The sequence below is a fragment of the Camelina sativa genome, chromosome 11, assembly GCF_030686135.1.
Source record: "Camelina sativa cultivar CO46 ecotype springtype chromosome 11, ASM3068613v1".
Classification (NCBI taxonomy): domain Eukaryota; kingdom Viridiplantae; phylum Streptophyta; class Magnoliopsida; order Brassicales; family Brassicaceae; genus Camelina; species Camelina sativa.
In genome coordinates this window covers 26331649-26345772 of record NC_141890.1, presented here as the reverse complement: position 1 = coordinate 26345772, position 14124 = coordinate 26331649, and the positions used below count along the sequence as shown (strand labels likewise).

The following is a 14124-nucleotide window of genomic DNA, read 5'->3' as shown; positions in this document are numbered from 1 at the left end:
GTTCATCTGCAGCAAAAAAAAAATATATTTCTTCCCTTTGTTTTGAGGTTCTAAAATCAACCTCAAACATTCCGACATTTGATCTTTTTGATATTACCAAAACTTTTATAAGTTACCAGTTTCGATATATATCAAATACACGAAAGCAATTAATGTTGTTTGCGGACAATGCGATTGATTTTCGTTCTCATAATATATATCTAGGCTGCATAAAAAATTATGACAATGCTCTTTCTGATAATCTGATTTCCCTGAAAGATTTAGCAGCCAAAGACTATGGCGGCTTAAACAATAGTGTCGGTGGTACGATAACAGGGATGAATGAGTGTAATGATGATTTGTCAACAATCAAACCAATACCAGAGTTCTTGATCATGAGGAATAATGTTATTGGAAATATGTCAAGTATTATTTTGGTGATTCTCGAATTTTTCTAAAGAAAAGATAAAGTAAAATGTAACCCATAATCGTAATAAATTAAAGTCAATATTGTTGGTCTAGTGTTATTTTGCCTCTTTAAAATATAAACATAAGTAGCAAATGCATACAAAATTATCAACGTTTGAAATGGGACTTTAGTGCTTTTCAATATAAATTGTGCAAACAAAAACTTCCTTTTGAGTGATTTTTAAGACTCCAAGGAAAATCGAATATTTTTAAGATTCAGCATATTCTTCAAAGTCATATAATATTTTTAACCCTTTTGGAGACCGGCAAACCTTTAATCTCAAAGAAGTACTTAAGTTCTCCAAGGTCTTTAATGTCAAAAATCGATTTAAGAAAAAACTTAATGGCTTCAATACCTACAACTATACCTTTCGGACTTTGGAGAGTTAATAGGAAGTGATCCAACTCGGACCTCTTGAACCCTTTTCCTTTTAGGGTGAAGTTTAACTTGTGATACCATGTCTTTAGAGATTTGTTTTAACCATCGATGGTCGGATGGTGGAGCCATGTAGAATTCCACTTTAAGTTTTTCTTGTAAGTACGCATTCTTGACATACATCTGCCCAACTCCCAAGAAAATTATTGGCTAAAGAACGAACAACCCTCATCATGTGGAGTTTGGCCACTAGAGAAAGTGTGTCCGTGTAGTCATCCCCCATAGGTTTGTGTAAACATTCGTGCCACTAAATGAGCCTTGTAGCATTCTATTTCTCCATTGCTCAAATATTTGATGGTGAACACCCGTTTTGAGCTTACAGCTCTTTTATCGGGAGGATGATGTGCTTCATCCCACATATGATTGCGGTCCATAGCTCCAACCTCATCATCAGACGTATTCATCTATTCTTTAATTTCCTAAGCCTCTTCATAGCTTTGAGAGATGCAGTAGTGTTAATTTTACCAAGAAAGACTTGATGACTGGTAGGCTAAAGGGAGAGATAACAAAATGCTTAAATTGAATGAGCTACAACCTGATTGTTGTTGTAGACTTGATGTTCTTTCCAAATGGAGGGATTACTACGACCCTGTGTGCTTCTTTGAAGAGGTTGTGGAGTAAGGTCTTGTCTAAGAGGTTGTGGACTAGATTCTCTTTTCTCCATTTTACCTTCCACATGATTCATAGAGTCTTCTCCCACCTTTGATTCATCTTGATACACTGTCATACACATTCTTGAGAGTCTCTCATAGCTTGTTTGCGGTTTCACAATAGGATTTAGCCTAAAAAACAAGAGATTCAAGTGAGTTTTGGAGAGTGGCGAGGACGGTTTGATTTTTGGAACTTTTTGGTTTTCTTGGCGAGTATAGTCTCCTCATCAGCTTCTTTGATGTTTCTTTTCATCATGTTTGGTGGCTTCTTATGAAGCTTTAGAGGTTTTATCATGGCACCAAAGTTTACGGTTACACAGCTTCATTTTTCTAGTTCTTGACCACATCAAATAGTTTTCTCCTTTGAGGACAATTAGAATCATAGAAATGTGAAGAGTGAAATTCAAATTAAGAGAATCATTACTCTAATACCCTGTTAAATTTGCGAAATGATATTTATGTAAATACTAAAATTAAGAGATTTAATCAAGAACAAGAAGAATAATATGAGAAAGATGTTGAATAGTCACGAATAAGTGTGGAGGAGGACAAGAGAAAGATTATTGTCTCTTTATCTTATCTTTACACCTACACCATCTATATATATATAGTGTACTTTCCTCACTCTTGGTGCTGCCACGTCATCACTTCTACCAGTTTAATAAGGCCATTTTTTCGAAGCCCAATTTTAGGAGAGAACCCAGTTAGTGATTCCTATTTATTTCTTTAATATTTATTGTAAAGCCCATTATGAGTCCATCTGTAATCCATGTTTAATATGCTCTTCGATTAAACCCTTTACCAGCTAGCTATACTCCGCCGCCATTGATGTGCTATCTCAACCGCCCTTTCACATTTTTTTCTGTTTTGTTACGTCAAACGTCTCTCACCTTCTTCATTCTTTTTTTACTCGCTTATCCTTTAAACCCTTTCACTATCTCCATCGGATCAGCTTCCTCTAAAACGGTAATTGAAGTCTTTTAATGCTCTCTCATTCAATCAAAGGCCATTACTTTTTCTTCAATTGGTGCAAGGTAAAGTCCTATATAATGTCTTCTTCTCCAACTTCATGCCTCTCACAATTTCCTGTCTCTCTGAATTTTATCTTTACTTACATGGATTCCACTGTTGTTTCATTCGCAAATCTCAAAGCTGGCCGCCTACACCAGAAGATCGTTGGGAGATTGCTTCGTCACTGGCCTGCCCGCAACGTCAAAAAAGGAGGCCAACTAATGGGAGTAGATTTCCTGCTAATTGATCAAAAGGTTGTTTCCAACTCAACTAGATTTTTCAAAGACTCGATTATAATGTCTTTATCTAGTGTGAGGTTTTTTCTTAGAGTTGTGTCATCCAAGGATCCATCAATGTAACCCATCTTTCAAAATTTGAGGAGTCGCTCTGTGATGGGGCAATATATATTATGTCGGTTTTTGAAGTCACCAGAAGCAACTCCCGTTTTAAACTAACTGATTTCCCTTTCTCAATACGTTTCATAGCAACCACTGCTTTTGATCGGGTCGACGAGTCTTTCGGGATTTTTCCGGAAGAGTTTTACAGGTTCCGGGGTTATGAGCAGTTGGTTTCTCTTGCCAACACCAGTATAGATCTTCCAGGTGTGTCGAAGTTTTAACTCTTTCAATATTTCCCTTTTCCTATATTTTCTTCATCTCTTAAAAGTAAAACTTTTATAATTAAACACTCATGAGTTCGTTATCTTTTCAAAAAGAAATAGCCAATTTCTCGAAAGAAAGGGACACGTTCGTTTGTTTTAGTTTAAGGGCGTACATCTTCTACTTTTCTATATGATGTAGATTAACGTGGTTGTTATTTTATTCAATTATTAATTTAAAGCATGATGGTTTTCTTTTGTTTCCTGTTTTTGTGACGCACACTAGATGTCATTGGCCAAGTTTTTTCCGCCAAAGCTTATCAGAATGGAATGACGCAAACCTTGGAGAGGATGTTAGTCCACTTATATCGTGAAAGTTCTGTCCCTCACCTACTTCGATCTATTTCGTTCACTACTAAATATCGCTCTTATAGTAACCCTCTTTATTGTTCGCAACACATGTATTCCATTATGAAAACGGGGAGAAAGTGCACTACGTGCTTTCGATGATCATGCGACCTTATTGGAGAAGGTTTTTACCGAGAAAGAGGGTGGGGCTAACATTTTGTTAACTACTAATATTAACGCGAAATTATTTGGAGGTGAAACACTGCATTTTCTTTATTTATTCAAAATCTTGCCTTTCAATCAGCTCAAATTACCATCACAAGTAACCCATCCTTTTTCCTCAAGGTGAGTTCTACCTGAATGCCATCTCTGGTACTAGATTTTATTCTGAGGGAGACGTTACCACAACTAAACAGTTTGCTGATATGTATTGAAAGGGTTTACCCGTATCGTTTATATTTGTCCATTCATACTATGTTTTTGATGTGCCTTAACCATACTTTCCTACATAACCAACCATGCTAATGGGGAAACTAAAAGAAGGCACCATCTCAATTGCACAATTCCATGGAGTCTCGAAGATTGAACATGTATCTATTGATGATCTGAACCAGTTTGTTTCTACTAGGAATGCTCACGTCATTTTACCAAAATTAAAACTTTACTTCATAGGACAAAAAAAAACATTAATGCAATGTCAATATCATTTGATTGCATATTTCTGTCGAACAAACCATACATGCACTAACTATGTCCATTTCGTTTTGCTTTTGTATTATTTTAGGAGGTTTAATTCTTATGTACCGCAACTGTGACAGACATTCAAACTGAGCGTGGGTGGAGCTTCATCTCTTGTGCTGCATGTGGGACCAAAATGGTGAAAAAGATGGCGTCCCTTACTTGCAATAACTTCAAATGTGGATCAACTACTGCTATTGGAGATGTGAAGTAAGTTTATTAATTCCTACAATTTATCAGACATTTTAAAATATCGAAGGCTTACCATGTCAAAACTTGGAAGATACCGTGTGGAAATGGTTGTCGACGACGGAATAACCAGCGGCGTTTTCGTAGTCTTTGATAAGAACATGGTGAAATTGACCAACATACAGGCTTCAACACTGTCTTCTCAAGTGGTATGTCAGTTATGTACGAATCCCTTTAAATATTTTTACCAAAATTAAACCTTGAATTCCAAAAGACCACAACCTATTTTTGTCTAACAGTTTCTCATTTTCGGTGAACTTAACTCAGACTGTGGAGCTTCACTCACAAAAATAGTCTCTGACATTGTTGGGAAGAAATTTACATTCCAGCTTAAACTAACCAACTTTAATTTCACTCCTCACCATCAGTCATTTACTGTCTCACGTATTTATGAGACTGCTGAAGTGCCTACTCTTCGAATCTTCCGTGTGGTATAGTCAACAACACATCCATATCACTCTCTCAATGATTACTCAACATATCACTGTTTTCTTTAGTTTTTACTACCTACATACGCAGACAGAAGCTGAAAATACGGTTGATTTAGGTGTTAAAGCGTCTACAACAAGTCCATCTCAGCTACACCTGAAAAACATAACCTCTGCAGTAGATATAACAACAGTGGAAAATTTGATAGGTTCTGGAGATTTACTTGTGGAAAATTCATCTTCGGCAGCTACAAACAAAAAACGGAAGAAATAGAAATACAATTAGTCTAATTCCTTACGTTTGAATTTCCCATTTGCTTTTTTCAAATAAAGCTTCCTTCACTTCACGACTTCTCTCACTTTAGCTTCTCATTGGAATGTTTAAGCGTAAGTACAATACTACTATTGTCTGAATCTTTTACAACTTCCTGTGATTATAAAATTTCCTGTTGTACCTTCGCATGTGAACTAAAGTTCTATTAGATTGATGCTATCATTTTGCCACATATTTAAACAACATAGGTCCCAAAAACTTAAACTATACCTGATGAGAACTTTTAATCTAAAAAAAACTAATTGTGTAGTACATGGTTCAATAAGAGGGTTTAAAGCAACATAGAATAAAGTTTAAACCAATTTTGGCTCAGTACATATAAAATAATAAGGAACGAATTAATATTCTTGCACAGACGAACATTGTGAATAAAACACCAGTTACAAATGCATGAACACAATACTTACACTCTCTCATCAGTCCACTTTGCCAAACAGTTAAAAAGACCGCCTGTTCCACACTTTTGCCTCTACCCTAAGCTGTATGTTTTTAAAAATGAGCTTCCAGCTGCAGCAGAGCTTATAGTAGCATCAGTGTTTATGCACTGCACACCATAAACCGTTATGCAAACATAGACATTCGTAGGCAATATGATTCATAAAAAGCATTGAATCTTAAAATGGCAATATGATTGATGTACAAATAAAAACCGCGGGTTGCCCAGTCACATTTTAATTAAAACTGAAACTCCCCTCTACTACCTGATCTACTCCACTAAATAGAGACGTTACACATTTATAACCGCCCAAAAAGACATTAGACAATCACAATAAGAGTAAATTTTGGGGCTGCTCTCTTCGACCCTCTTCTACCATATTACAGCCTAATTTCTAACATTACATCCCCTTTCCATTCTTTCATGATTATCAATCAAGTGTAGACTATTACTAGAGATGAAAACGATTTCAGACGATGAAACCTCAAGTAAGTGATGAAGGCAAACAAAGTTTGACGTCAGAGAAAAGAGTATTGAAGAAAAGTAAGATCTAACCTGCTCATATGAATATGGTTATCCGTCTCACATTTCACCATTACTTAACTAACCAACATTCTAATCTCACCAATTCTTCCAGATGCAAAGCTACGCCAACCATGGCTTTGTCAAAAATATTACACAGTAGGACCTACACTTTCAAATCTGTCCACATAATCACATACCAGAAAAAGTAAATTTCACGACTCCAAATACAGTTTCAACTAAGCTCTAGACAGCACTCTTATTTTCAATTTGCAATGTGCAGGTCTATGTACAATTTCTTGGAAATTACGACGTGTCATTATGTTAGCCAAACGCACGACCAAAAAACCAAAAGGTACAACGAAATATTTTTATTTCAATCCTTACTTTACCCCCATTTATGCGTGCTTCCCAAATTCATTTTAGACAATCCAAAATGCAAATATTGCAGACCTTGTAAATTAGCTGTTTAGTTTTTTCCCGGCCGACAACCAATGTATGCAGTAATTGTTTAAGTTTTACCTTTTCTAACACTGCCAAAATTTTACTTATGAACCGTTGCAACATACAGCCACAAAAAACCCAGAGAAAGCCTCTTCCACTGGTATTGTCACATGTCAATTTTGTGACGCCCTGCTCTGGATATCTGAAACAAGAAAACAAACAATATGTTGTTAACAAGGACGCGTTAGATTACCTAAAGTGCGTCCAAAACCACCAGAACTTGGGAAACTGTACAACAAATCATCAGACTTTCGTCGTAACATCCATGTACTCAACTCAATGCTAGCGTTCACACCAACTGGTGGTAAAGTTGATCACACAGTCACAGGCACACAAGGCCACTATACTTACAGAATCCATGGCCAAAATTACCATTCTATTGGGTCTCTGTTACCAGTGGATGGAAAACAACCCTGTTTTCTACAACTTTACATTTTTGACACAAGGAATAAAATTAAAAATCGTATGCAGAAAATGGGAGGGTCAACAAACAGGAAACCGGTTGATCAAGAGATTGTTGGTATCTTGATCATGATGCTAGATAGAATCAATGAACTGGCAAAGGTTTTCAAAAAAGCAAGGGATAGATATGAAGATGGGGAATGCAGAGAATTCAATATCAGATTGGTCAACCAAGCAAAGAAAGGAAGACAATATGACTTACCTACTGCTGATGAGATAGCTGGTTTGATAGTTGGCGATTTCAATACAACAACTTCTGGACGTGATGTTATCCTGCAATATAAGTCTTATGAACTGCAAAGGATAAGTGATCGTCATCCTCTTTATATGAGTCTTCAGTACCCTTTACTGTTCCCCTATGGTGAATCTGGATATCATGAGGAAATCACATATCATTCATCCGCAAGTAGCCAAGTAAAGAGGTCGTACATGAAGATGAGAGAATACGATGCTTACCAGATTCAGAGACGCTTATATGAAGGGATGGCAATTACCAAAGGAGGAAGATTATTCCATCAGTACATTGTTGATGCCTACACAGCGATGGAGCAAGAAAGACTTTGTTATAGAGCTCTTAATCAAAAAAAATTAAGAGCTGATTTGTATAACAATATTTACGGTGTTGTTGAGAGAGGAGAAACTAATGCTAAAAGGATTGGGAGAAGAATCATATTACCATCAAGTTTCACTGCAGGCCCACGATATATGGTAGAGAAGTACCATGATGCAATGGCTATATGTAGATGGTTTGGAAATCCTGACTTATTTATAACATTCACAGCGAACCCTAATTGGCCAGAGTTAACAGAACATCTACAAACATATACTACCGAAAGTTCAAACTCAAGGCCTGATCTCCAAACGAGAGTTTTCAAAAAAAAACTAGACGAGATGCTCACCGATTTAACAATAGAGTTTTCTTCCCTGTTCCTGTAACATGTATTTTTTTCATAAATACAACACTTACATATATTTGACTTATGAAAACAAAGAAACCTAACTAAAGCTCAATTTTGAATCAAGCAGTGGTGTACACAATAGACTTTCAAAATAGAGGCCTCCCTCATGCACACATCCTATTATGGCTAGATGGTACAAGCAAAAACCCAGACCCAACTCTTATTGATTAATTCATTTCAGCTGAATTACCAGATAAAGAAACAGACATGGAAGACTTTGAACTTATTCAGCAGCATATGATGCATGGTCCTTGTGGTTTAGACAGACCATATTCAACATGCATGGAAAATGGTCAATGCAGTAAGAAGTACCCATGACCCTTTGTGGACAACAGTACCATTGACCGATCTGGGTACGTTGTGTACCGGCGGCGTCACGATGACTCCAAATTTGTCTTCAAAGGTGTGACAAGGTTGGACAATCGCAATGTTGTACCCCACAACCTCGACTTGCTAAAAAAGTTTAAGGCACATATCAATGTGGAGTGGTGTTGTAAAACAAGCGCGGTAAAGTATCTATTCTAATATATAACTAAAGGTGTGGACAAAGCAACGTTTGTAATTGTCAGACCAACTAAAGGGGGAAAAAGGCCTTGGACAAAGAAGAAGAACAACCTGTCGATGAGATCAGTGAATACCTTGACTGCCGTTACGTCTCTGCATGTGAAGCAGTTTGGAGATTTTTTGCATTCCACATCCATTGCCACAAACCAGCAGTTATACGCCTTCATATTCATCTTCAAGATCAACAGAGGCTGCTATTTAACCAGTTGCAATGTTTGGATAGCATTATTAGTAGAGAGGATGTAGAAAAGACCATGCTCACTGAATGGATGGCAACTAACAAGAGAGAGAAAGAATCACCTGATGTAGGATACACTTCAGAAACCAAGGCATACGACCTTACATATATAGAATTCCCCAAGTTTTATGTATGGAACACAACAAAGACATGGACAAGGAGGAAACACGGTTTCGCTATAGGGAGGATTGTACATATACACCCATCAGCTGGTGATTTTTTCTATCTCAGAGTACTGTTAAATAGTTGGTGAAGTAATATATGCAACAAATAAAGAAGTTTGCTACATTAGAGGGCTATTAGACGATGATAAAGAGTGGCATGATGTTCTTAAAGAGGCAGCACAATGGGTAACCACATATCAATTACAGTATTTATTTGTGAAAATGCTACTCTACTGTGAAGTAGCTAACCCTCGAGAACTTTGGAACAAAAACTGGAGATACCTAGCAGAAGATGTCCAGAATAACTAAAGAAAAGTTTTCCACTTCACAAATTTAGACCTCACCGATGATGAGCTTGAGCAATATGCTTTGATTGAAATCGAACAGCTACTAATGGACAATGACAAGTCTCTCACTAATTTCCAGGACATGCCGTTACCTGACAAGGGACATTTTGAAAAGAATCAGCCAAAGATGCTTGGAAGAAGACCTGCAATTTGACATCGACAAAGAGAGGGATGACTATTGCAGATTATTCCCTTCTTTGAATGAAGATCAAAAAAAAAATTTACAATGCAGTTTTGAGTTCCGTCGAAAATAAAACAGGAAAATTGTTCTTCGTACAAGGACCAGGAGGCACCGGGAAAACATGCCTGTACCAAACCTTAATTGCTAAGCTACGCTCAATGAGAAAGATAGTAATCTCAGTGGCATCTGCTGGAATAGCGGCTCTGCTCCTGCTTGGAGGAAGAACAGCTCATTCACGCTTCAAAATTCCAATCACCATCAACTAAGGCTCGACATGTGAGATTAAGTCTGGAACAATGCTAGCAAACTTACTTACAAAGGCTGATTTAATCATATGGGATGAGGCACTGATGGCACATAGACATGCGTTTGAATCCGTTGATCGTACCCTCAGAGACCTGATGGCATTAGATGATGAAACATCAATGAACAAACCCTTTGGTGGTATAACTGTTTTAGTAGGAGGAGATTTCTGGCAGATATTACCTGTAATCCCCCAAGGAAGTCGCAAGGACACAGTACATGCCTCCTTAAATCGATCTCATCTTTGGACTCCCTGTCAAAATTACAAACTAACAATAAACATGAGGCTAAACAAGTCTGATGCAGCTTGGATTTCAAAAGTGGGATACAGAAATTCACTATCAGCAAGTACAAACGTTGATGAACATGTTGATGGGTCCAGAATCGCTATAGAGGAAAGTTTAATTCTACCAAACGCATGCAACCATCTAACAGCGATTTCAAATCCTGCATATCCAGTGTTTTCTCAATCCTTCTAGGAGAGACACTACCTAATGGAGAGGGCAATCCTAACTCCTTGGAATGAGACTGTCCGTGAAATAAACGAATACCAGCTATCAATGGTTCCAGGTGAGAGTAAAGAATATTTAAGTTCTGATTCAATCCAGACAGAGCTTGCACAAGGTGTAGACTGGAATGACTTATACACAATCGGGTATTTAAACTCCATAGAGTTTCCAGGCCTACCAAACCATCATATCCGCTTGAAAGTAGGGGTACCAATAATGCTCCTGCAAAATCTAAACCAGAAAAAGGTTTGTGCAATGGTACACGACTAATCGTCAGCAAACTAGGTGAAAGGATAATTGAGGCCGACATACTCACTGGTACTCATGTTGGGGAAATTGTCCTCATCCCAAGGATTGTTTTGTCTCCTACTGACACCAAGCATCCTTTCACCCTACGAAGAAAGCAATTTCCAATTAGAGTCAGCTACGCAATGACGATTAACAAGAGTCAAGGGCAAAGTTTGAAACAAGTATCTCTTTATTTACCACAAGCAGTCTTCACTCACGAACAGTTATATGTTGCTCTATCCCGTGTAACTTCAAATTCAGGATTGAAAATCCTAGATGCAACATTAGAGAAGAATGGTACCGGAGGGGTCATGAATATAGTCTACAAAGAAATCTTCAATAACATAAACACTTAAAGAGGTACACTCCTAAGTGATGATGCTGTATACAGGGAAAAGGCCATGTCCAATAACAACAACTTTTCTTCTAAAACATCTCCTTCTAAACAGGCAAGAATATACTAACTATGGTTTATATTTCTACGCAGGACAATGGAGAGGAGCATAGCGATGAATCAAAAGACACTGCCACAAGTTCCACATGCCTAGTGAAGTGACAAAGACATTATTTTTTAAAAATAAACCTCTTAATGTTCGTTAGAAATAATCAATTTTTCCAGTATACACATGTTCAACCGCGTTTGTTATTGTAAAAAATTGCAAAAGAAAGTAAGAAAATATAAAGAAGACAACATAATGGCCTAAACGAACTTAAGTATCATATCAATGAAAACACTCATCCAAATAAAGTGAGCATACGAGCCACTATGGAGAAAACAAATGCAGCGGAATATAAAAGAGATGATAATTACCAAACAGAACTTCAAGCGACCGACATTTGTAACCTACAAAGAATCAAAGATCAAGTGCGGTTCACTCCCCACCACCACCACTATCATGACAGTAATTGAAGGCCACTTACACCCAAAAATCAATTACATTCGTTTAATCAAACATTAAAAACAATTAAACGACAACGATTTGACAACTATATAACCTCTACACTGAGGAAAATCAATCCAGATAGTCACAACAACAAAAACGAAACAAAAATGGCAGCCCAAAAAAATATTCAGCATTAGAAAGCCTACCACAAGATCTTCTGGACGACATAATCTCCAGGGTTGAAAAATATGGCCGTTAAGATGTACGTCATTGCTTCTAAGTTTCTCATGAACTAGCAATAGCCTGCAAGGATGAAAGAGTTTCCAAAAATCTCAATCTCAAACAACTGGCCATGAATCCATTAGCAACATACAGAATTACCAACAGCTAATGGAGAGATGTCTACAAACCGGTAATGCAGAAGCCCATTACATCGAAGGCGTGAAAGAGTATTTCTACCATAACAACACAAGCACATGATTACATCATCTCCTAGCCTCTGCTGAAGGTTTGTATGATAAAGGCATTTATCTATATGAGATTCTCATGTTGTGCAGGGAAGAAATAGAGACAGGGAACCACTATTTGGATAAGCTAGAATGGGAAAAATCAACAACAAGGTCTGATCGTTGTTGAACTAAGATCAAATTATCCCTCCAAGAGATCCATGTCATCAAGAAACCAATCTACTTCCAATCCATAAGAGACAACAAACCAAACAATATATGTAAACTTAACGACATGGATACAAAATGCAAGAAGTGCTACTACAAACAAACGAGGAAGTTTTTCAACCATCATTAACCAAAAAAAAGAAAACAAAGTCTCTGAACTACTTCCATTGTTTTCCAGCTCTATTCCTTCTTTTTTAAGTTGTTTTTTTTTAATCTTTAATAAAAGACACGTGAAATTAAATATACACAAATTCAGGTATCATCCTCCGTAGGAAAATACCACCGAAGCTAAACAGAACATAGGTCAAAGTAGAGGAAGAACTGTAGTGATACTTACCAAACTTAGACTATCTTTATCGGGGGTTGTTAGCTTGAGTTCTTAGTTATAATGTGATTAAAATTAAATCAAAATTGGTGAATATGCCAAGAAACACCTCTTAACTAAGAGGTTTAAGAGTCCCTCATAGTCATCGACGTGGTCAAAATTGGTCATTTTAGAAAAAAAGAAAAACTTGTTTTTTGTTCTCCTTCTTCCTTCTCTCTCGCGATGAGAGGTTGCAAACAGAGGAGAACGATTGAACTTTTGGTGACCTCCGAGTGTTCGACGACGGTGACTCATCCTATCCAGAGACGGCGGATCTCAAGCGACTCTGGGTCAGTTAATCGGCGAGTTTGTTCTTTAAAACCGGAGAGTCCTTCACCAAATTGAAGATTATACGACTGTCTTCTTCTCTCCGGTGAGTTTCTTCTTCACCGATTGAATTCAATCTCACTCACTAACCGTGGTTTTATTGATTAGAGACTATTGATTGTTATTCATTTCCTTTTCATTCAATTGTTCCCTCTGGCTATCGCGATTGTTCCCATAGGTTATGAATCCTGCAAGTCCAACGAATCTCTTATTGGCCATACTTTGATTTGATTGTTGATGGTTCCAATATTATTGTGTGAGTTAATACTCATGTTGACATTTTTGTGATCTGTATGGAAAGATTTTTGTGAATCTTGTTGGTTTATAAAGTTGTTGTACTGATGGTGAATTTCACTGGATTACAGGTTGGAAAAGCTGCTGGAGATTAGTGAATTACATTGGTGGTTGTTTTAGGAGGAAGGTCCAAAGGATATGAGGAATCTAACAAGGTAATATTTGTCTCGTTCAAGGATCTTTGTTGAAAATCAAAGCTTTTCAATTACATATTCACTATGTTATTAGGATTCTGTATGGATTTGAGTTTTGAGTGTGAGATTGAATTTTGAGGTTTGTCTTGTTCATGAGCTTTGAATACACTCACAATCTAAACTCTAAACAAACACCCGAGGAGTTTGTTTCTGATTTATTCTTAGAGGCACTTGTGAAATGGATAGAGTTTTAGTAAAAAGAAAAAGAAAAAAACATGTCATATTGATATCTCTCTTACTTGTCTTCTCTCTTGAATGCCTTCTCTGTTCGTTCCCAAGGAGCTTGTTCCTGATTGAGAGACTCCTCTGTTCATCAAGCTCCTGACGCGAAAGGCTTAAGTAGCTTCGCTCTCTTTATTGACGATACTTTGATTGGGTAAACATTGGCGGCGGTGACTTGATTTCTCATAAAATTGATCCTTACGAGTTTGGGTTCTCCTCAGAAGTGTCGACTCTTAAGTTGCATCTAGGTTTGTACCCATGAGACTGATTGATAATTAAACGAGAGTTGGGTTATCTTGTCTTTTAATCTTCTTTCGTTTTTGTTACGGATTAGGGAACAACACAATCATCTCTAGCTACACGGTTTTTAATCCTTGAAATGCAGAACCAAAGGTACGTCTTTTTAAACTGTTTGAAGTTGCTCATATTCACCTGCTTTCTCTATCTTT

The 14124-nt window shown here is 37.2% G+C and overlaps 1 long non-coding RNA gene and 1 pseudogene across 1 annotated transcript; one reads left to right on the top strand and one right to left on the bottom strand.

Moving 5' to 3' along the window:
• The first annotated feature begins 6980 nt into the window (after positions 1-6980).
• Positions 6981-9589, top strand: LOC147934416 (uncharacterized; annotated as a pseudogene).
• A 339-nt stretch (positions 9590-9928) lies between these two features.
• Positions 9929-14050, bottom strand: LOC104724130 (uncharacterized). Its single transcript, XR_015572076.1, has 7 exons — positions 13693-14050; positions 11807-11903; positions 10915-10988; positions 10745-10820; positions 10411-10659; positions 10103-10172; positions 9929-10014 (listed from the first exon to the last, which is right to left on the bottom strand). It is a non-coding gene; the product is annotated as an uncharacterized LOC104724130 (long non-coding RNA).
• Between the last annotated feature and the right edge of the window lie 74 nt (positions 14051-14124).